This window comes from Cetorhinus maximus, chromosome 23 (genome assembly GCF_964194155.1).
Source record: "Cetorhinus maximus chromosome 23, sCetMax3.hap1.1, whole genome shotgun sequence".
Taxonomy (NCBI): domain Eukaryota; kingdom Metazoa; phylum Chordata; class Chondrichthyes; order Lamniformes; family Cetorhinidae; genus Cetorhinus; species Cetorhinus maximus.
Window position 1 is genome coordinate 42,211,880 of NC_135901.1, and position 22,520 is coordinate 42,234,399.

General features: G+C 43.6%; 2 non-coding genes across 2 annotated transcripts; both read right to left on the bottom strand.

Annotated features, from left to right (window-relative positions):
- Positions 1-7,081: 7,081 nt before the first annotated feature.
- On the bottom strand, positions 7,082-7,155 carry trnan-guu (transfer RNA asparagine (anticodon GUU)). The gene has a single exon. It is a non-coding gene; the product is annotated as a tRNA-Asn (tRNA).
- A 5,161-nt stretch (positions 7,156-12,316) lies between these two features.
- On the bottom strand, positions 12,317-12,398 carry trnas-gga (transfer RNA serine (anticodon GGA)). The gene has a single exon. It is a non-coding gene; the product is annotated as a tRNA-Ser (tRNA).
- Between the last annotated feature and the right edge of the window lie 10,122 nt (positions 12,399-22,520).

Consider the following 22,520-nt stretch of genomic DNA (forward strand, 5'->3'; position numbering starts at 1 on the left):
CCGATCTTGTCGTTGTTAACTGTGCGACCCCGCCTCCTTTCCCTTTTTGTCTATCCTTCCTAAATTACGAACACCCTTGAATATTCAGATCAACCACACTGCTTTTTGAAAGCAGCACACAGGGCCAAATGGCCTCTTTATTTGCTGTAACGTTCCGTCATTTTGTGTTTCCTAACACCCCGGTTGCATCTCTCTAAGTTATTCTGGCATTTCATAACTCAATCTAGCGAGATGGACACCTTGCCCTTCTATCCAACGCTTTGAATCCCAGACACTAAACAGATTAGGAACTGAATTTGAAACCAGACTAGTACAACTGCAGAAATGATCGGAACCATTCACTTGAGTTTCAAACACACAGTGCTTGCACATGAGCATGTACCTTCTTGTATATCTACTGAACAAAATAAGCTCATTCCGATTCTTCACATTGAAAATCAGTTCAAAATAATTTCAATGTTTAACAACATACACAAGACTGTGGATAATTGATACTGTGCACATTCCTATTATCAGTGTCTGGGACAATCAGGTCCTGTGAACCCTTCTCGTGTCCTACATTCCCATTCCCTGCTTTCCAGGGAAAGATTGGGTTCATAAACTGGATGGGTGGGTAGTCCCTGGCTAGGTCAGCCCTCTTCCAGAGAGTATATAAGAGTTATTGCTGGGACTGCAGATTTTCGTCCCTACTGCCATTAGTGATGATCACAAGATGTTTCATTGAAAACAAATTTCACCATTTGCCATGGTGAGATTCGATCCCCAGAATCCCAAACCAGTGAAAGTACCACTGTGCCACAGCCTCCTACCAAGGTAAACGTGTTTAGAATTTGATGTGTGTCAGTTACTTTCAGTGATGAATTTCTGCCGTGTGTTCCCTTGTCAGTTTCACAGGAGCCGCAGTGATGAGGTTGGTGGGTTTTGGAAATTGAAAGTTCTACATGAGCAGCTTGAACAGCGAGTTGAACAAGTGCCAGCTCAAATCGAATTGTACGGTTTGTGTGCGGTGTTTCATTTTAACAGGAAGGACGAGGAGAGACAGATTCAAAATAAATTGCTTTGAGGAAAAAGACGAGGGTTATGGAATGAGTTAAACTGCTCTTCCAGAGAGCCGACACGGACAAGAATGTTCCCCTTCTCTGCTGTAGCCACCCATGATTTCATACTAACAACATCACCCTGTGCATTGAGTCAGTCGTGGTGACTGAGTGGTGAAGGCGATAGAGTCCAAATCCATTGGGGTTTCCCGCTTCTCATTATTCCTGGTTTTAACTCTGTGTTTACAGAGTTAATTATCGGTTACATTGAATCAAGTCCATCCAAACACTCGGGCGTTTTCCTATTTCCGTTCATTCACGAAAATATTCACGAAACTTCTAGTCCGAAATGGAACAAAAACGGAGCCAGGTTGGTGTCAGGTTTGCTTTCTGGGTGTTTGTCTCTCCTTAGAAACAATCCCTTGTCCTCTGTCACTCTCGGTGTCGATGTCTGTGTGTGTTCCTCTGTGTGTGTCAATGTGGTTCAGTTCATCATTTTTACCATCCAAACATTGTTTACGATAGTTTTGTGGCTTCATATTAAGATGGTCCAGAGAAAACAAAAGTGCTGTTTTAAAAGATGCAAGAGGACATTTATTTTTGTTTCTTTTTGGGTGGAGACTGTTCAGCTACTAAATGCCCGGATGTTCCAAAGCGGATAATGATTGAAGTTTTCACTTGATCTTATGAAGTAGTTGAGAATGCCCGAGGGGCTGAATGGCCTATTTCTGATCATATTTTTCCCACACTCTAATTCAGAGCCGATGCCAGTCGAGGCAATGGTTGTTTCTGCTCTAAATGTGGTACTGAGTCACCGAGTGGGCTAAGATGCTGGCCGAGGCTTTCCTGCTTTGGGCTCCAGTCCCGCGGCTGTTAAACTTTCCGGCGGTTTGTTGTTTGAGACGCTTCCAAAAAAACCTCCGTGCGGCCAGGGGACGGCTGACCTGTGCAGTGTTGCATTTTGGTTTGGGAGAATGGGGAGAGGTGGTTGGGGCAATGGCACAGACTGAAAATCTTTTTTCTCTGTTACTCCCTGTCTCCATTCTATTATTTTATACAAACAATAGCGAACTTTCACTAGGTATTGTGGCGAATTGGTTAAACCGACGGACTGGGAATCGGCTGGAGTTTTCTCACGCAGCTTCTTATTATTCCTGATTTTAACTGACGGTCTGTGGAATTAATTATCGGTTAAATTGAATAAAAAACAGCCAGATAGCCCGTGTTTCTTATTTCTGTTCATCTGCAAACATTCACTAAATTCGCAGTGTGAAATGGAAGAGTAATTGACCACTCCTGATCAACCAATCACAACTGCTCTTTGACAGCAGCACGCCAGGCCAAGTGGCCTCTTTCTTTGCTGTAACTTTATATAACTTTATTTTTCCCAACACCACGGATGCACTTTCCCAGTCATTCTGCCATTTTATAACCCATTCTATCGAAATGTCCTTTATTACCTTGTGTCCTGTCCTTCTGAAGTCAAGACCAGGAGTGAATTCAGTGAGAAGATTTCTTGTCATTTCCAGCAGGAGATTTGGAACCAGACCAGTTGAATGACAGTTTAAATGGTGCCAACCCTTCACTGCAGCGCATTGTGTTTTTGAGTGGAGATGATTTCTGTTTGTTACGAAGTGCAGGATGATCTGATTAACTGACGGAGCAGGTTTGAGGTTCCAAATGATCTATTCCTACTCTGAAACAAAACCAAAACATGCTGGAAAAACTCCGCAGGTCTGACAGCATCTGTTGGGAGAAAGACGGAGTTAACGTTTCGAGTCTGTATGACACTTCATCAGAACTAAAGGGAAGTAGGACTTCATATTTCTACTTCCCTTTAGCTCCGAAGAAGTCATACGGACTCTAAGCGTTAATTCTGCCTTTCTCTTCCCAGATGCTGTCAGACCTGCTGAGTTTTTCCAGCATTTTTTGCTTTTGTTTAAGATTTCCAGCATCCGCAGTATTTTGCCTATTCCTAATCTATAGCTTCTGTTCTATTTCAGTGCCAAAACTTGTGAAGGAAATGGTTCATAAATTTCGCCCAGCGAGGCTGAGCGAGCTAAGGCGCTGGCTTAAAGTATGTACGAAATCGTGAGTTCGCCTCCCACCGCTGCTCAACATTTAACAGCCCCATTAGGACAAGCAGATGCCACCTCATATTGACAGGGAGAACGAGGAGAGTTGCTGTGGGGAAAAGGTGGGGTGTGGAATTACAGTAGTTGAGTTGCTCTTCCAGAGAGACGACATGCTGAATGACCGTCTGATGTAGCCGTCTGTGATTTTATACAAACAGCAGTGACGTCATTATCGGCCCTGTGTTCAAGGCGGAGTGGATAAGGGGATGGGGTTGGAATCCTGTGGAGTCTCCTCACAGAGTTACAAATCCTACCAGCTCCAGTTCTCATCATTCCTGATTTTAATAAGGTGCCCATGGAATTAATTATTGGATAAACGGAATCAAAACCACGCAAACACTCCCGTGGTTTCTTCTTTCCGTTGGTCTGTGAGTGACAATGTGGTTCAGTACCCCAAGGGAATGGACACATTTTTAACATAACAAACTTTATTCACATTAGTTGTGCAACTTCAGATCAAAAAAATATCAGGGTGAAAGTTGGAAGAGGAGCTTGTCTCCTTCTCTATATGCCCCATTACAACAACAGCTTACATTTAGATAGCGTCTTTAATGTAATTAAACCTCCAAAGATGGTTGACAGGATCATTACGTAACAGAGTCTGACACTGACACACATATTGAAATGTTGGGCCAGGTGAACAGAAGCTTGGTCAAAGAGATAGGTTTTATGGAGCGTCTTAAAGGAGGAAAGAGTCGTCGAGGTGGAGGGAGGGAATTCCAGAGCTTGGGGCCTCGGTAACTGAAACCTCGGTCACCAATGGTGGAGCGATTCTGATTGGGAACGTACAACAGGCCAGGATTAGAGGGGCACAGATATCTCAGAGACGTGTGGGTTTCGAGGAGATCTCAGAGATAGGGAGAGGCGAGAACAACGGGAGATTTGAACACAAGGATAAGAAAGTTTGAAGTAAATGCATTCTTTGACCGGGAACCAATGTACGTCAACGAGCAGAGGGTGATAGGGGAATGGGACTTGCTGTGAGTGAAGACGCGGACAGTAGTTTTGGATGACCTCAACTTACGGAGGGGAGAATGTCCACTTACATTCCAGAACTGACATTCTGCTGGATCAGCACTGCCCTGTTTCCAAGACCAATATTGATCCTTTATAAGGTGCCATTCCCAGAACTATACACAGTCCTCCAGGTGTGATCTAACCAGGGCTTTGTTTAGCTGTAGCAAACCTTTCCCTCTTTTCTATAACAGGCTGTACAATAAGGGGAATTACATTGTATATATCGACTGAGATGCTTGGTCAGAATAAACTTCATTTAAATATTCAATAGGAAATCAATTTCATAAATAAATATTCCTCTTCATTTCGAAGACAACATATGAATTCCCAGTTCAACTCTCCATGTCATTGGGTCAGGGAAACTTTGTTAATTTTCACACACTCCTGCACCTCTTTCAGAATTGTTTTCCTTAACTCAGAGTTTTCAAAAAGGAATTCATAATTATTTGAAATGGAAAAAAAACCTGCAGGGTTATGAAGGAAGAGAATGATATTGGAACTAAGTGGTTAGCTCTTTGAAGAAAGCACAAACCCGATGGGTCGAATGGCCTCCGAATGCGCGGTGTCAGTTTACATTTAGATCAATTTCTCTGCAGCATTCCAAAATGCCCCGCCCCAATTTTATGCCTGTGAAACAGGATCTTGCAGTGCAGCATGTCTGCACAGTTTGAAATTCTATACAAGTCCCTTTGGCATTTTCTCGCAATTTGTTTCTGTGGTGCATCACCAGCGATGTCCATGTCCCATAAATGAATAAAAATACAAATAGTGGTTATCACATTCGCTTCACATGCACAATGTCACTGGTTCAAAAGCTGGCAGAGACAATCATCTAATTGCGAGAAGTTGCACAATTCCCGTTTGTTGCTAAACAATAACTGAATATATTATCTCACAGCCATGTGTCATTGGCACTTCCCCAAGCTTTGAATGATTTTCTCCAAAAGGCACAGTTATGAGAAAGAGACAAAAATGAGACGAATTACAGTGAGAATATTCGCACATGTGTGAAGTGTTAAATGGCCTGCTGATGTGCTGTGGCATTTTATGATTCTAATTTCAGATCAATTTCTCTGCCCCATGGCTGTGTTTGTCAGTCGAACTGCAATTCCACAAACCAGAGTTCAGGAGTGCAGTAAGACTGCAGGGTTTGATATACTAAGTCAGTCTCTGTGGTTCTGTCCATTGTTTCTGTAGTGTAGTGGTTATCAAGTACATGCAAAAAGTCCCCTGTCTGGAAATGGGTAGAAACATTATCGAGATTTACACATCTAAGTGTGAGGGAAAGTTCCATAATTCACATTTGTTGCTGAATATTAACTGAATATAGTTCCTTGCCACCACATTAAATTTGCCCTTCGCCAACTTCAAAAAGCATTCTCAAATTCAGGAGGGATGAAACTGACTAGGCACAAAAAAAATACCAGTTTCTTTAGTCAACAACAGGAATTAATGAGTTTACAAATGCAAATTCACAGTTACTTACTGACTGAAAGATGACTACTTGTGTTAAACAAAGATTAGCATTACCCTAAAGGCAGGCACAACTGATACTGTGATTGAACACAAGGGAATGGGAGAGATGGTTCAAAATCACTTTTCATCGCTCCTCATCATGGATCTTCATTCTTTCATGAGCATCGCTGGCCAGCATTTGTTGCCCATCCTGAATTGCCCTTCAGCTCTGTAACTTGTTAAACCATTTCGGAGGGCCGTTAAGAATCAACCACATCACTGTGGGTCTGGAGTCACATGCAACTCAGACCAGGTAAGGACGACCGATTGAATTCCCTAAAGGACTGGTGAATCACATGGGTTTGTATGGCAATCAATGATAGTTTCATGGTCATCATGACTGAGAAAATACTGAGGACATGTCCGATCAGAATAAACGTCTTTTGTAAATTCAATATGAAATTAATTGCACAAATAACTAATGTTTATATCAAAAACTTCAGAAGGAACCAAAGTCCAACTCTTCATTTCATTGGGGAAGGGAAATGTTCATTACGGCAAACTGCATGGATTCTGCAGAAACTCCTTCTTCAAAAGGGAATTTGGACATGGTTGAAAGGGAGAAATTTCTGATTCATGGAAAGGGAGAAGGAAACTGGGACTAATAGGCAAGATCTTTGTAAAAGGCTGGTTATAAATAGAATGGGTGGAAGGTCCTCTTGCTGCGCTGTGCCATTTGATGATGACATTGTTGATCAGTCTGTCTCCAGCATTCCTAATGAGAACAGCCGAATTCCATTTCTTCAAAACAAAGACCCAAAGTGCTGCTGCATGACGTCACCGTTTAACATTCCAGACAGCTCCATTGGGATCCAGGCAGGGAAATGTTCCTTTAGCGTTGTGGTTACCCCACTCATTTCACTTCTGCAAGTTACTCCATTCAATGCTCGGGGAAACATTGTCACCCAGCTGTGTGGAAAAGTTGCATCGCTCCCATTCCTGTTTGTTGTTGAATATGAACTGAATGCTGGATCTTGCAGCCACATTAGATTCGCTCTTCACCATTTCTGAAGATAACATTCAGCAAAATAAAATGTTTCCACTGGCAGCGGGTGATTGGAGAGTGCGGGGCTGGAATGTTGTTACTTGTTCCTGTCTCACTCACTGTGGAGCTGAGCAAGAGCGACGAATTGATGGGCTTGTTTCAATCCAACAGCCTCATAGATCTCTATTAATTTAGATGGGGGTTCACGGGATTGTTCATATTCTTTGTTATATCTGAAATGAATATCCATAAACAGAGCTTGGTGTGGGAACTCAGTGGGTGACAGCCGAGTTTTCAACGTGGGGAGTGGGATGGATTTTCTTGTAGTTTCAGGGCCCCGAAACAAATCAGAGCGTTAATGAGTAATGATGGGGAGAAAAAAGCGCCAGCTTCGTCCCTGGGTGGTCTCGAACCACCAACCTTTCGGTTAACAGCCGAACGCGCTGACCAATTGCGCCACAGAGACTTGATGAAGCAGCTGTCACTCTGTAAGATATCCTAAACCAATGGCTCAGTGAGAGAAAGCTTCAGATTGCCGTGACTGCAATGACAATTATTCCCTATCAGTTTAACTCTTCCCAAATAATGGTTGGGACATTCATTGTGGGCACATGGAAAAAGTCTGATCCCACCCATTGCAGACACATCCATGTCACTGGGAACCAGCTCTCCTACAACCGGTGCCGTCTCCCTTCGAGCCTTTCGGTGTTTTGTCTGTTACTGAGTATTCTGCTTGTCCCGAAGCCAATAATTCTAACGGGGTTTCTCTGTTACACAGCGAGTGGTTAGGGTCTGGAATGCACTGCCTGAGTATGTGGGGGAGGCAGATTCAATCACGGATTTCAAAAGAGAATTGGTCAGAAAATGCAGGTCTCCAGGGACAAAGGAGGGGGAGTGGTACCAGGTGAGTTAGTTTCCGGAAGAGTAAGAGATCTCCCTTTTCAGACGGAGTTAAGGAGATTTTTTCCTCTCAGAGAGTCATTCGCCCGTGGAATTATTTTCATCAGAGGTTTGGTCATTGAATTTACACAAGGCAGAATTAGACAGATTTTTGATAGACAAGGGGGTCAAAGGTTATGGGGAGACAGGCAGGAAGGCGGAGTTGAGACCACAACCAGATTTGCCGTGACCTGAATGAATGGTGAAGCAGGGTCAAAGGGCTGAATGGCCTTCTCCTTCCCCTGAGTCTTCTGTTCCTACGCCCGGTCTGAATGGCCTCCATCTGTGTGTAGCCTTAGCTCTGCTTCTCTGACACTATGAGGCGCTGGAGAGGCAAATGGTCAATCCCAACTCCTGTTTGTTATGTTCTATTTTGGAGCTGTTACCACCCAAGGCAATGGTTAGTTTACCTTTGATAGTGGGAGCGTGGCCGGCTGGGTTAAGGTGTTTTGTTTGGGCTCTGTTCTCTTCGTGGGTATGAATCAAAATTTCAGTTGATTTGTTCTTTCAGTCACTTCACCTGAGCATGGGCTCGCGGCCGTCGATGTATTAAGATCTTCATCTTGGCAGGAAGAACAAGGAGACGCAGTATGAATTCCAGGCTAACTAGGAATATATGGGGCCGAATTCCCTCTTTCTGTTATAACCTTTCTATGATTTCATATGAACAAGTTTGAAATTGATGTGAGATCTGTAATTGCGGATGAGTGGTTAAGACAATGGGTTTGAAATCTATTGGACTCTCCCCATGTAGGTTTGAATTCTCGCTGTCTGCTGCTCCTTACTTTAGGTGAACCCAGAATTAAATTAATTGTTGGTGAAATGGAACAAAAACTTTCCCAACACTCCTGTGTGTTTCTCCTGCTTCTCCTCCGCATTTCTTCATTTCCGTTCATCTGCAAGCATTCACCAAATCTGCAGTCTGAAATGGAACAATAATTGGAGAAGCTGGTGACATCCTAACTTTCTGGGTGTTTGTGGATCCTGAGGCCTCTGTCACTCTCAGTGTATGTGTCTGTGTGTGTTCCTCTGTGTGTGTCAATGTGACTCAGTTCCCTGAGGGGATGAACACTTTTTTACCATCACAAACTTCATTCACATTATTCGTGCAACTTCATGTTAGAATGTTATGGTCCCCCGTCTTTTCCCCGGAGAACTGCATTTTCTGTCCAATTCTCTTTTGAAATCCGCGATTGAATCTGTCTCCTTCACATTCTCAGGCCGTGTATTCCAGATCCTAACCACTCGCTCTGTAACACAGAAGCCCCTTGAGAATGGTACAATTTATGAGATGTTGCCTCTCTTCATTCTTCCGACCAACAAGAATCACTTCACATTTCCATATATTAAGTTTCAGGTTCGCTTTAACAGTTTATACGAGGAATTCCTGTGCATTGTGACAGTTCACACAGCGGTAAGGAAAAAGTTAGCTCCTGATCAGGAGTTGAACCTGGGCTGCGGCGGTGAAAGTATTAAGTCCGAAGCACGAAGCTCTCCAACTTCCAGTGAAGCCGAGGCTGTTTTCACTCAGAAACCAGCGGCTGTGATATTAACAAAGCGGGATGGAGAGAGACTCAGTTTGAGCGGTGACACTGCTGGAGGGATGGGGAGTTGGGGATCACCCATCAATGCTTTAAAAAAATGGCAGCGTCCAGCTCGAACCCACGATGCTGAGTTTAAGAGTCTCACGCTTTACCGGGTAAACTAGCCGGGAATGCACAGTTATTGCTCCCTATGCAAAAATTCAGGGAGATCAATGCTCCTTCCTTCCTGGAGCCTCAGATTGTTCTGAATTTCAAAGTGTGGAAGGTAATCGACCTACAAAAGCCCCAAGGTTGCAATACATTCCTCTCAATCATCAATAACATCATTCACATCTTCCACTTCTTAGCTGCACCTCCTTCCAAACATTGCAAACTCCACTTGCATCTTTCATCCTGATATTTTTCTCTTGGACATTTTAATATCAAGCTGCACAATTAATGTGAGTCAAGTTTATGAAGTGAATATGTGTCCATCCCCTCGGGGAACTGAACCACATTGACACACACAGAGGAAAACACACAGACACATACACCGAGAGTGACAGAGGCCTCAGGAGAGACAAACACCCAGAAAACAAGGATGTCACCAACTTGGTCAATTATTGTTCCATTTCAGGGGCCAAATGTAGTGAACGTTTTCAGATGAACAAAAGTAATAAACACGGGGGTGTTTGGGTGGTTTTCTTTTTCATTTGATGGATAATTTATTCTGCAGACAGTTTGTGTCAATCAGGAATGAGAAGAAGGGGAGTTGGCAGGATTCGAACCATGTGTAAAAATGCCTTCAGCACTCGGCCAGGACAACTGGGTAAAGGCTGCATGTTGTTTGTTTAAAATAATAGAATGAATACAGGGAGTTCCAGTGAAAGAAGGTCTTCCAGTCCGTGTCATTGTCCCACCTTTTCCCAGTCACCCTGGGATTTACACTGTCTCTCCTCATTCTTCCAACTGAAATACAACACGGCACAGCTCAGCTGTTCCTTCACCGCACGGAGAATTTTTGGAAAGCGCCTCAAATAACCAACCACCAGAAAGTTTGGCAGCGGTGAGAGTAAAGCCCAAATCACCAGAGAGATCGGAACCTGAACCAGCGGCTGAGCCCACTCGGCCTCACTATCACATTCAGATTAGACACAAACATTATCTTCACCAACATTGACACTGAATTACAAAATAAAAAATTATGATCAGGAATTGGCCATTCGGCTCCTCGGGCATTCTCAGCTACTTAATAAGGTCATGTGAAAACTTCAATCATCACCCAGTAACATTCGGACGTAAAGTTGCTGAACAGTTTCCACTCAAAGAAAAGAGAGAAATGTTTTAAAACTGCTCTTTTTTTCCCTGTACCACCTTAACATGAAGCCACAGAATTAACATGGCCAATGTTTGGGTGGTAAAAATGGGAAACTGAACCACATGGACACACACAGAAAATCACACACATGCATGTTGTTAAGATTTGAAATTGTCCATATTTTCACACTGTCTTTCAATGTGCAGAAAGTGGAGCTGTGATCAGCTTACAGCTCAGAAGATGTACAGCAAGAATGTCTATTATAGGCTGATGCTCACGGTGTCTGTTTGAACTCGGTGAGCTGCATCTGACGATTGAGAACATTTAGTTGCCGTTCAACAAGTCCGGTTCCAAATTCCCTGCCATAAATGATAAGAAAACTCGCTGAATTTGCTGAATGTCTTGAATTCAAAGCATCATATGGAAGGTAAGAAAGTTCATCTTAACCGTGGTTTTAGGAAAAATAAAATGACAGAAAGTTACAGCAAAGAAAAGAGGCCATTCGGCCCTGTGTGCTGCTTTCAAAGAACAGTGTGATTGGTTGATCTGAATACTTTTAGGAAGAATGGACAAAAAGGAAAACGAGGCGGGGTCGCGCTCTTAATAAGGAACGAGATCGGTACATTAGTGATAGAGGATCTTAGATTGAAGGATCAAGATGTGGAATTAGTTTGGGTGAAGCTGAGAAACAACAAGAGGCAGCAAACATTGGTGCGAGTTGTTTATAGGCCACTAAACTGTAGTGGGAATGTTGGGCATGGGATAAATCAGGAAATTAGAGCTGCATGTGATATGGGTAATACAGAAATAATATTCTGCCTCGCACCACCAGCTCTATAGTCAGTACTTTGTAACCTATCACAGTCCTTCTCTTTTATTTTCACTCCCTCACTCCGACTCTGGGTTTGTTCCCGAGTTTTGCCCTTGTGACATTTCCAGCTCTGATGTGAAACTTACACTCTAACTCCATAATTTCTAGCAGAGCTTTACAGTGTTATTTTTAACAAGCAAATCAATCACATTGATTTGAACAGCTCACCCAGGAGGAATAAGTTTCAAATCCCTAACGAAGAATCGAACGCAGGCTGTACTGATAAAATTACCGTATTCTAACCACTAACCCAGCAGTTTGATACATGCAGGCTGCTTATGAAATTGTCCCTTTCCAGACCCCTTTTACTAGGGACAAGTTTCTTTGACCAAATTGTCTGTGTCGTTTGAACACAAGTGATGTCTTCAGCCAATGAGAAAAACCATTGCTGAGAGCTGGAACATGAAATCGATACTTTCCTCCTTTAAGACAGTTCTTAAAGCCTCCCCCTTTGACGGAGCTTTTAGTCATCTGACCGAATATGAGGCTCAGCGTCGTACTTTGTTATACAATGCTCCTGGGGAACGCCTTATGACGTTTCATTAGGGAAAAGGAGCTTTATAAATATAAGTTGTTGTTGTAGTCCATACATAGAAAGAGACAGGCTCCTGTTGTCTCTTTCATCCTGATATTTTTCACTGTAACATTGTAATGTGAAGTTGCACCACGAATGTGAATACAGTTTGTGCTCGTAAAAATGTGTTCACCCCCTTGGGGAAATAAACCACATTGACCCACACACAAGAACAAACAGAGATTATACATCGAGAGTGACAGGGGCCTAAGGAGAGACAAATGCCAGGATGAAAACATGTCACCAAATTGGCTCTTTTTTTTTCCATTTCCGACTGAAGATTTGCAGAAGGCTGACAATGAATGGACATAAGAAATCACGGGTGTGTTTGGATCACTTTTCCTCAATTCAAACGACAATTAGCTCTGTCTGTGTGCAGTTAAAGTCAGAAATAACAGGAAACATAGTCAGCAGGATTCGAACCTGCGCAGAGTAACCCCAATAGATTTCCAATCCATTGCCTTAACCACTCGGCCACGAATACAGAAATTGCTCCTCTAACACTATTAGTTGTATGAAATCATAAAAGTTCCAGCAGAGATAGCGGTCTTTCTGCCCGTCTTGCCATGGCCATTACCTGGCCTTTTCCCCAGAACCCTGCAATTTATCCTTTCTCTCCTCGTTCTTCCACAATCTGGGAATGAAAGAGTGAGAATGATCTAACCTGGCCAATTACCGCCCCATCAGTCTACTCTCCATCATCAGTAAAGTAATGGAAGGTGTCATCAACAGTACTATCAAGCGGCACTGACTTAGCAACAACCTGCTCACTGATGTCCAGTTTGGGTTCCGCAAGTGCCACTCAGCTCCTGACCTCATTACAGTCTTGGTTCAAACATAGACAAAAGAGCTGAACTCCAAAGATGTGGTGAGAGTAACTGCCTTTGACATCAAGGCAGCATTTGATCGAGTGTGGCATCAAGGAGCCCTAGCAAAACTGGAGTCAATTGGAATCAGAGGAAAACTCCCCGCTTGTTGGAGTCATACCTGGCACAAAGGGAGATGGTTGTGGTTGTTGGAGGTCAGCCATCTTAGCTCCAGGACATCACTGCAGGAATTCCTCAGGGTAGTGTTCTAGGCCCAACCATCTTCAGCTGCTTCACCAATGACCTTCCTTCCATCATAAGATCAGAAGTGGGGATGTTCGCTGATGATTGCACAATGTTCAGCGCCATACCCGACTCTTCAGATACTGAAGCAGTTCATGTCCAAATGCAGCAAGGCCTGGATAAAATCCAGGCTTGGGCTGACAAGTAGCAAGTAACATTCACACCACACAATTGTCAGGTAATGACCATCTCCAACACGAGAGAATCCAACCATCGCCCCTTGATGTTCAATGGCATTACCATCACAAATCCCGCACTATCAACACCCTTGGGGTTAACATTGACCCGGAACTGAACTGGACTAGCCGTACAAACACTGTGGCTCCAAGAGCAGGTCAGAGGCTAGGAGTCGTGCAACGAGTAAGTCACCTCCTGACTCCCCAAAGCCTGTCCACCATCTACAAGGCACAAGTTCGGAGTGTGATGGAATGCTCCCTGCTTGCCTGGATGAGTGCAGCTCCCGCAACACTGAAGAAAATGGACACCATCCAGGGCAAAGCAGTCTGCTTGACTGGCACTACATCCATATTCACTCTCTTCACCACCAATGCGCAGTAGCAGCAGTGTGTACCATCTACAAGGTGCACTGCAGGAATTCACCAAGGCTCCATAGACAGCAGCGTCCAAACCCACGACCGTTGCCAGCTGGAAGAACAAGGGCAGCAGTTAGATGGGAACACCACCATCTGGAAGTTCCCCTCCAAGTCACTCACCATCCTGACTAGGAAATATATCGCCGTACTTTCACTGTCACTGGGTCAAAATCCTGGAACTCCCTTCCTAACAGCACTGTGGGTGTACCTACACCACATGGACTGTAGCGGTTCAAGAAGCCAGATCACCTTCCCAAGGGCAATTTGGGATGAGCAATAAATGTTGGCCCAGACAGTGAAGCCCACATCCCGTGAATGAATTTAAAAAATCATTCATGTTAGCCTGCAAATTATATTGCCTTGTTCTTCTGGCCAAAGTAATGCTCTGCAAACGTCAGGGCCTGGAGCAAGTCTGACGTATTTGCTCAGGTGAGGAACCAGCTGAAGCTTTCAGTATTGGCTTTCTTGACTCCGAGTTTCCAAGTGGGAATTGAACAATGGCTTGAAAGTGAAAAAGAAACAGGGCTAAGGAGAAAGAGAAGGCAATTGTCGTTAATTATAAAGCTCTGTGTGCAAAACTGACAGAGACACCATGGGTGGAAGGTCCTCTTACTGCGCTGTGCCATTTGATGCTGACATTGTTGATCAGTCTGTCTCCAGCATTCCTAATGAGAACAGCCGAATTCCATTTCTTCAAAACAAAGACCCAAAGTGCTGCTGCATGACGTCACCGCTTAACATTCCAGACAGCTCCATTGGGATCTTTACAGCACAGGGTTTGTGCAGGGCAGTGGGGATCATGGTCATTTCACATGTGATGGAGCTGCGGTTTGAAACCTGGCAAGAACATTATCCAAGCTTGTTTATTTGAGTGTGAGCGAAAGTTCGACAATTTATATTTGTTGTAAATATGAACACAAGAGTTGGAATCCTGCTGACTAAAGTTTTCACCATTTTTGATTTTAACCAAATTAATTATCAGTTGATTAGAAGGAAACCTATCCAAATACGTCAGTATTTTCTGATTTCCATTCATTTGTCAGCATTCAGGAAATGTGCTTTCGGAAATAGAACAAACATTGAGCCAAGTCGGTGACATCTTTGCTTTCTGGGTGTGTGTCTCCTTAGACCTCTGTCACTCTCGGTGTATATCGCTCTGTGTCTGTTTCTCTGTGATTGTCAATGTGGTTCAGTTCCCTGAGGGGGTGAAAAAGTTCTTAACGTCGCAAACTTCATTCATATGAGTTGTGCGAATTCATGTTAAAATGTTGCAGAGGAAAGCATCAGCGTGAAAGATAAAACTGGAGACTGATCCTTTCTATATATATCCCACAACAAAAACAGCTTATATTTATTAAGCGCCTTTAACCTAAAGAAACGTCATAAGGTGTTCCCCAAGAGCATTATATAACAAAGTGTGACACCGAGACACATATTCGGTCAGATGTCTAAAAGCTCGGTCAAAGGGGGAGGCTTTAAGAACTGTCTTAAAGGAGGAAAGTACCGATTTCATGTTCCAGCCATCAGCAATGGTTCTTCTCATTGGGGAAGAAGTCACTTGTGTTCAACCCAAACAGACCAATTGGTCGGAGAAAGTTGTCTCTGGTGATAGAGATCGGGAATGAAAAAGAAAATGTCATAAGTTGCCTCCATAATGCAAATGTCAAGCCTTGTTGGTAGTTTCCCTGATGTCCAGTGACTGGGAATCGGCGCTTCAATTGGACCAACAGCGAATAGGGTAGAGGGTTTTTGAAATTGAAAGCTGCACATGAGCAGCTTGTGGGACTATTTCACCTCACTGTTGATTTCATGTTCCAGCTCCAAGAAACCGTTGTTTTCATTGGCTGACAAAGTCGTTTATCTTGAACCTAAACAGGCAGTTTTGTGGTGAAAGATCTGAACTGAAAAACAATAGGCAAAAGCAGAGTAGATAAGCCAAATCGAAAAATATTGGTACAGCTTCCCTGGTGGTCTCATGGTTAGGATGCGGCCCTCTCAGCGCTGCGGTCTGCGTTTGAATCCCGGTCAGGGAATGTCAATTTGTTGGAACGAATGTTGATTTTTCATTGATTGGAAACGTTTAAAAGCTCCACCAGAATCAGAGAAGTGAGAGTTTAAGTTTCGCCTCAGAGCTGGAAAACATCACACTTGGTTCAAGTGGAGTGAGGGAATGAAGGAAGAGGAAAAGTTGCAAAGCACTGACTGCAGAAATGTTGGTGTGAGGCAAAATATGGGTGGGAGAAGTACGAATTTTGCTGCCTACTGCTTGCACCGGCACAAATATCACTCCTGATGGATCAAACAATCACTACTGCCGAATGGCCTCTTTCTGTGCTGTAACTTTCTATAATTTTATAGCAACAGCACGGGTCATTCTGCCACTTTGTAACCCACTCGAGTGAGATGTACTTTCTTACCTTGTATTCGGCTCTTTTGAAACCGAAACAAGGAACACATTCAGCAAGTTTTCTTGTCATTTCCAGCACGAGATTTGTCACGAGACTAATTCAGCGAGACATTAATGGTGCCAATCCTTCACTGGAGCTCAACGCGTTCAAAGAGCACTGTTACCATCAGCCTGTTATGTATCTTCTTGCAGTACATCTGCTGAACAACATAAGCTTATCACAGCTTTGCTTTCTTCACATTGAAACCCAATGTGAAAATCAATTAAAAAGCTGAACAACTGGGAGGAGAGTGACTGTGGATAATCGGCACTGTGCACATTCCTGTAATCAGTATCTGGGAGAATCAGGAAGATGAGATCCAGGTGTCTCTTTACCCACGAGTTTTACCCATTCCCACGAATTGACTGTGTCTGCATCAAGCAGCTAATTAACCTGGGGGCTGGACGGGCAGAGGGAGCTGGAGGCGAGACAGGGACAGAAGCAGAATGAGATGCGACATGAAAGTGTTTTGAATTTGATGTGTGTCAGTTGCTTTCAGTGATGAATGACAGTCTTGTAAGTTTCACAGGAGCCGCAGTGATTAGTTGGTGTTTTTTTTATTTCAAGCAGCAAGATTTTAAAAGTAAAAAGATAAAAGACTGAACCTTTCTATATATATCCTATAACAACAGCTTATATTTATAAAGCGCCTTTAACCTAATGAAACTCATAAGACGTTCCCCAGGAGCATTATATATCAAAGTGTGACACCGAGACAGATATTCGGTCAGATGTCTAAAAGCTCGGTCAAAGGGGGAAGCTTTAAGAACTGTCTTAAAGGAGGAAAGTACCGATTTCATGTTCCAGCCATAAACAATGGTTCTTCTCATTGGGGAAGAAGTCACTTGTTTTCAACCCAAACAGACCAATTGGTCGGAGAAAGTTGTCTCTGGTGATAGAGATCGGGAATGAAAAAGAAAATGTCATAAATTGCCTTCATAATCCAAATGTCAGGCCTTGTTGTTAGTTTCCCTGATGTCCAGTGACTGGGAATCGGCGCGTCCATTGGTCCAACAGCGAATAGGGTGGAGGGTTTTTGAAATTGAAAGTTATACATGAACAGCTTGTGGGACTATTTCATCTCACTGTCAATTTCATGTTCCAGATCACAGAAACCGTTGTTTTCATTGGCTGAAGAAGTCGTTTATCTTGAACCTAAACAGGCAGTTCTGTGGTGAAGGAGATCTGAACTGAAAAACAATAGGCAAAAGGAGCGCAGATAAGTCAAATTAAAAAACTGCTGGTGCAGATTCCCTGGTGGTCTAGTGGTCAGGATCCGGCGCTTTCACCACCGTGACTGGGGTTCGATTCCCGGCCAGGGAATGTCGAGTTATTGAATTTGTTGGAATGAGCGTTGATTTTTCATTGATTGGAAACGTTTAAAAGCTCCACCAGAATCAGAGAAGTGAGAGTTTAAGTTTCGCCTCAGAGCTGGAAAACATCACACTTGGTTCAAGTGGAGTGAGGGAATGAAGGAAGAGGAAAAGTTGCAAAGCACTGACTATAGAAATGTTGGTGTGAGGCAAAATATGGGTGGGAGAAGTACGAATTTTGCTGCCTACTGTCTGCACCGGCACAAATATCACTCCTGATGGATCAAACAATCACTACTGCTCTTTGAAACCAGCACGCCCGGCCGAATGGCCTCTTTCTGTGCTGTAACTTTCTATAATTTTATAGCAACAGCACGGGTCATTCTGCCATTTTATAACGCACTCGTGCGAGATGTACTTTCTTACCTTGTATTCGGCTCTTTTGAAACCTAAACAAGGAACAAATTCAGCGAGTTATCTCGTCATTTCCAGCATGAGATTTGTCATGAGACTAATTGAGCGACACATTAATGGTGCCAATGCTTAACTGGAGCTCACCACGTCCAAAGAGCACTGTTACCATCAGCCTGTCATGTATCTGCTGAACAATATAAGCTTATCACAGCTTTGCTTTGTTCACATTGAAACCCAGTGTGTAAATCAATTAAAAAGATGAACAACTGGGAGGGGAGTGACTGTGGATAATTGGCACTGTGCACATTCCTGTAATCAGTATCTGGGAGAATCAGGAAGATGATATCCAGGTCTCTCTTTACCCACGAGTTTTACCCATTCCTACGAATTGACTGTGTCTGCATGAAGCAGCTAATTGACCTGGGAGCTGGAAGGGCAGAGGGAGCTGGGGGCGAGACAGAAGCAGAAAGAGATGCGACATGAAAGTACTTTGAATTTGACGTGTGTCAGTTGCTTTCAGTGATGAATGTCTGCCATGTAAGTTTCACAGGAGCCGCAGTGATCAGTTGGTGTTTTATTTAAGCAGCAAGATTTCAAATTAAAAAGATAAAAGCAAATTACTGTGAATGATGGAAATCTGAAACAAAAGCAGCATATGCTAGAAAAACTCAGCAGCTGGAGCAAGGGTCAATGTTCCCAGACAGTACGACTTTTATTCAGATTTTCAAAGTATTACAGCACCAGCGTGGGTCTCGAACCCATGACCCAGAGATTAACATTCTCATGCTCTGCCGACTAAGCTAGCTAGGAACATGAAAAACTGTTTTGTATCCCAATATACATGGTTAAACCTACTGCTTTCTACTTGATACCTCAGCTTGACCGGAATTTTAAAGTGTGGAACAGAATCGGCCTACAAATGCCGCAAAGTTGCAATGCATTCCTCTCAATCATCAATAACATCATTCACATCTTCCACTTCTTAGCTGCACCTCCTTCCAAACACTGTGATCGATTTTCCTCGGGATTTTCTCCTGGATTTAATATTTACCTGCTTTGGGTCCTCATTTTGAAATCAGATTCGCATCAACATCCAACACAAATTGAAATCCAAACCTGATGGACAAACAATGGAAAACAAGTCACTCGGTAACACAAATCCCATGGATTTTTAGAATCACAACAGTCAGCTTTTCAATAAAATGAAGGAATTTTACAGTGAAAAGTTTAGAAAGTTTGGTGACTTTTATTTGTGACTCACTCACTCTGGTATTCTGTAAATGTTGCTCGGAGGTTTAGTGACCAGGATATACTCTAACTGTGTTTTCCTGAGCTTGTGCTCGGTGTATTGGGAGGTTTGGCCTGGATTGGAGTATCTCGCGTCCCAGGGATGGGTAGTAACCCGCTGATTGAAGCTGCAGTCGCCGTTTTCTGCTGGCAGTGGGTGATTGGAGAGTGTGGGGCTGGAATATTGCTGCTTTGCTGCTTTTCCCTGTCTCACTCACTGTGCAGCAGAGGAAGAGAGAATAATTGATGGATTCGTTTGATTCGAATAACTTCATGGATTTTTAATGGGTTAGATGAAGGTACATCGTGGGTCCAAATCTTTTCTCATTGTATTTGACAGAAAAAGTAATTTTAAAAAGAAGCTGTTTTTGTGGGACCTCACTGGACAACACCGGATGATATCTTGCAGCCCAAGTACCCAATGACAACCCGGAACTGTGTGGCAATGATTGGTGATGAGGGGGAAAAACAGTAAAAATCTTCACTCCCCCGGGTGGTTTTGAATCACCAACCTTTCAGTTAACAGGCAAACACGCTGACCAATTGCGTCACAGACACTTACACAAACCTAACTGACAAGGTATCCCAACCAGGGTGTCAGTGAGTCTAATCTTCAGATTGCCACTACCCAGATAGCTGTTGCACTCTATCAGTTTTACTCTTCCAAAATAAAGGGACATTCATTGTGGATACATGGAAACAGTCTGATCCCACCCACTGCAGACACATCCATGTCACCGGGAACCAGCTCTCCTTCAACCGGTGCCATCTCCCTTCGAGCCTTTCACTGTCTTGACTGTTACCAAGTATTCTGATTGTCCCGAAGCCAACATTAAGTTTGAATTCCTGATGTGCAGTAACGAGAATCCTTTCAATGTCTCAGATCAGTTAATTTCACTGATAACATCAGAGTCACTGTTCCAGCGTCTTAAAGGAGGGAAAGGTGCCCTGACTGTCTCTGTTCAGTCGGGCAGTTCACCCTTCATTCGCATTGGATTCCATTCCTCAAAGAGGATTTTCATTTCCTTCTTGAGTTCCCTTAACACATCTGGCAGCATCTGTGGATTGGGAGGCTTAATTAACACTTCAGATGCAGTGCAGTTCTGATGAAAGATTACAGGCCTGAAATGAAAACCATGTCTCTTTCTCTCCACAGTCACTACCAGATCTGCTAAGAATTCCAGAATTTTCTGTTTTTATTTCAGATAGCCAGCATCTGCAGTATTTTGCTTTACTTTACATGATCAGTGAAACATATCAGATCCTCAGGGTACTTGACAGGGCGGATTTGGAGAGGATGTTATCTCTTGTGAGAGAATGTAGGATTCGGGATCGCTGTTTAAAAACAAGGGTCACCCATTGAAAACGGAGATGAGGCGATTTTTTTTCTCTCAGAAGGTCGTGAAACTTTGGAACTTTGGCTGCTACATCAATTGATTCAACAATTTTATGTCTTACCCCTATGGCACCCATCGTAATCTGATTACAAGACATAGGTTTCTGTTCTATAACATGATCTTTCAATGGCGGAGCGGCCACCCAGCATTCGCTGCGGGTCAGAATGTGCCCTACCCTCACAACAGAAGAGCCATGCGCATGCGCACCGCTGCATGTGGTGGGGAATGCGCATTGTGGTCGGATTCATGAGCATGCGCAGTGATGGTCTATGACTGAAGCTGCTCAGAGCGGGTGAGAGAATGTCGAATGGAGCAAACTAACAGAGTCAGTGGGTTTTTGAGGAAGAATGGAGCCAGCGGAGTGGGCAGGGAGGCTTCATAAAGACACAGTGCAGGCCGCAGACCCCAAATAACAAGGTACCGGTCTTGTATTTGCAGAGAACGTGCCGAAAAAGTCTGGATTTCTCCTTTCGCCAGGTCCAGGGTAACGGCCGCCATCTTTATAGGGGGCAATGTGCAGCAGGGCGCATGCGCGGTCATCCTGGTCCAGGTAGCAGGAGGAGACAATGCTGTGAATTTCTATCCTGGACTGACAGGGATGGATTTTGGAAACTCCTTTTACAGGGGGTTAGAAGGGGAGGATTTACACACAGCAAACTCAGACCAAGAGGAATGTTTGTTCTTTCTGAATTTCTCTCCTGGACTGACAGTGATGGATTTTGTGAATTCTATTGACAGGATGTTAGAAGAGGAGGGGAAACTCGAGGGAGACGAGAAACTCAAACCAAACAACACATCAAAATCTGAAAGTCACTTGTTTCGCCAGGACCTGAATATCACCAGCCTTTGAATGTAAGCATTGAGTTCCAGGTCATTACCAGTCACTGGGTGAAAAATCTCTTCCTGGCATCCCCCTTGTGGATCTTGCCTAAAATCTTAAAACTCTGTCCCTTAATCCTTTCATAATCAGCTAATGGGAACAGCTTTTATTTAACTACCTTTCATAATCCTGTACACCTCTATCAAATCTCCCCTCAATCTCCAAGGAGAACAACCCCAGTTTCTCGAACCTAATCTTACAATTAAAACACCTCATCCCTCGAACCATTCTAGTCAATCTCCTCTGCCCCCTCTCAAGGACCCTCCCATCCTTCATAATGTGTGGTGATCACTGGTTTGCACAGACCCAGATGTTCTGTGTTCGTGTCTGTGACATCATCACCCATTGACAATTACACGGTGACATCATCCCGCTCCCGGGGGATTTCCTCAACTGGGAGATTTTTCTCTGACTCCAGTGTTTCTGATATCTTTCCAGCTGCAGGCTCCAGCAGGAGAGTTTAAAGTTGAAAACTGAAACTGTTTCGGAGTTGACTGTTTTTCACCATCCACCTACAACTTAGAGCTTTTAGTTCTATGCTCTGTATCTGTGAGATACAACCAGCAGTGGTTGACTCTTAGCTGCTCTCTGAATGCTGGCCTAGCCAGTGTCACGCACCTGAATAAAAAAAAATCATTCTGCACAACTCTGTCTCTCTCTACAGATACCAGCATCTATTGTGACCCTCAGTTGCCTGTGGAGAAGATGATGTTTGACCTTGAACTGCTGCAGTCCGTGTGGTGAAGGTGCTCCCACAATGCTGTTAGGTAAGGAGTTACAGGTTATTCACCCAGTAATGATGAAGGAACAGTGATATATGTCCAAATCAACAACAACAATTTATATAGCACTTTTACTGTAAGACAATGTTCCAACAGAAATGTTGCAAAGCAAGGTTTGACACTGAGCCACAGAAGGAGATATTAGGGCAAATGACCAAATGTTTGGTCAAAAAGGTGGGTTTTACAGAGTAAATTAAATGAGGTAGAGAAGAAGAGGTTCAGGGAGTGAATTCCAGAGCTTGGGGCCTTGGAAACTGACAGAATGGGCACAAATGTGGAAGAATAAACATCAAGAATGGTCAGGAGGCAAAATTAGAGGAGCACAGATATCTCAGAGGGTTGTGACGCTAGAGGAGATTCCAGCAACAGGGAGCAGCCATACAG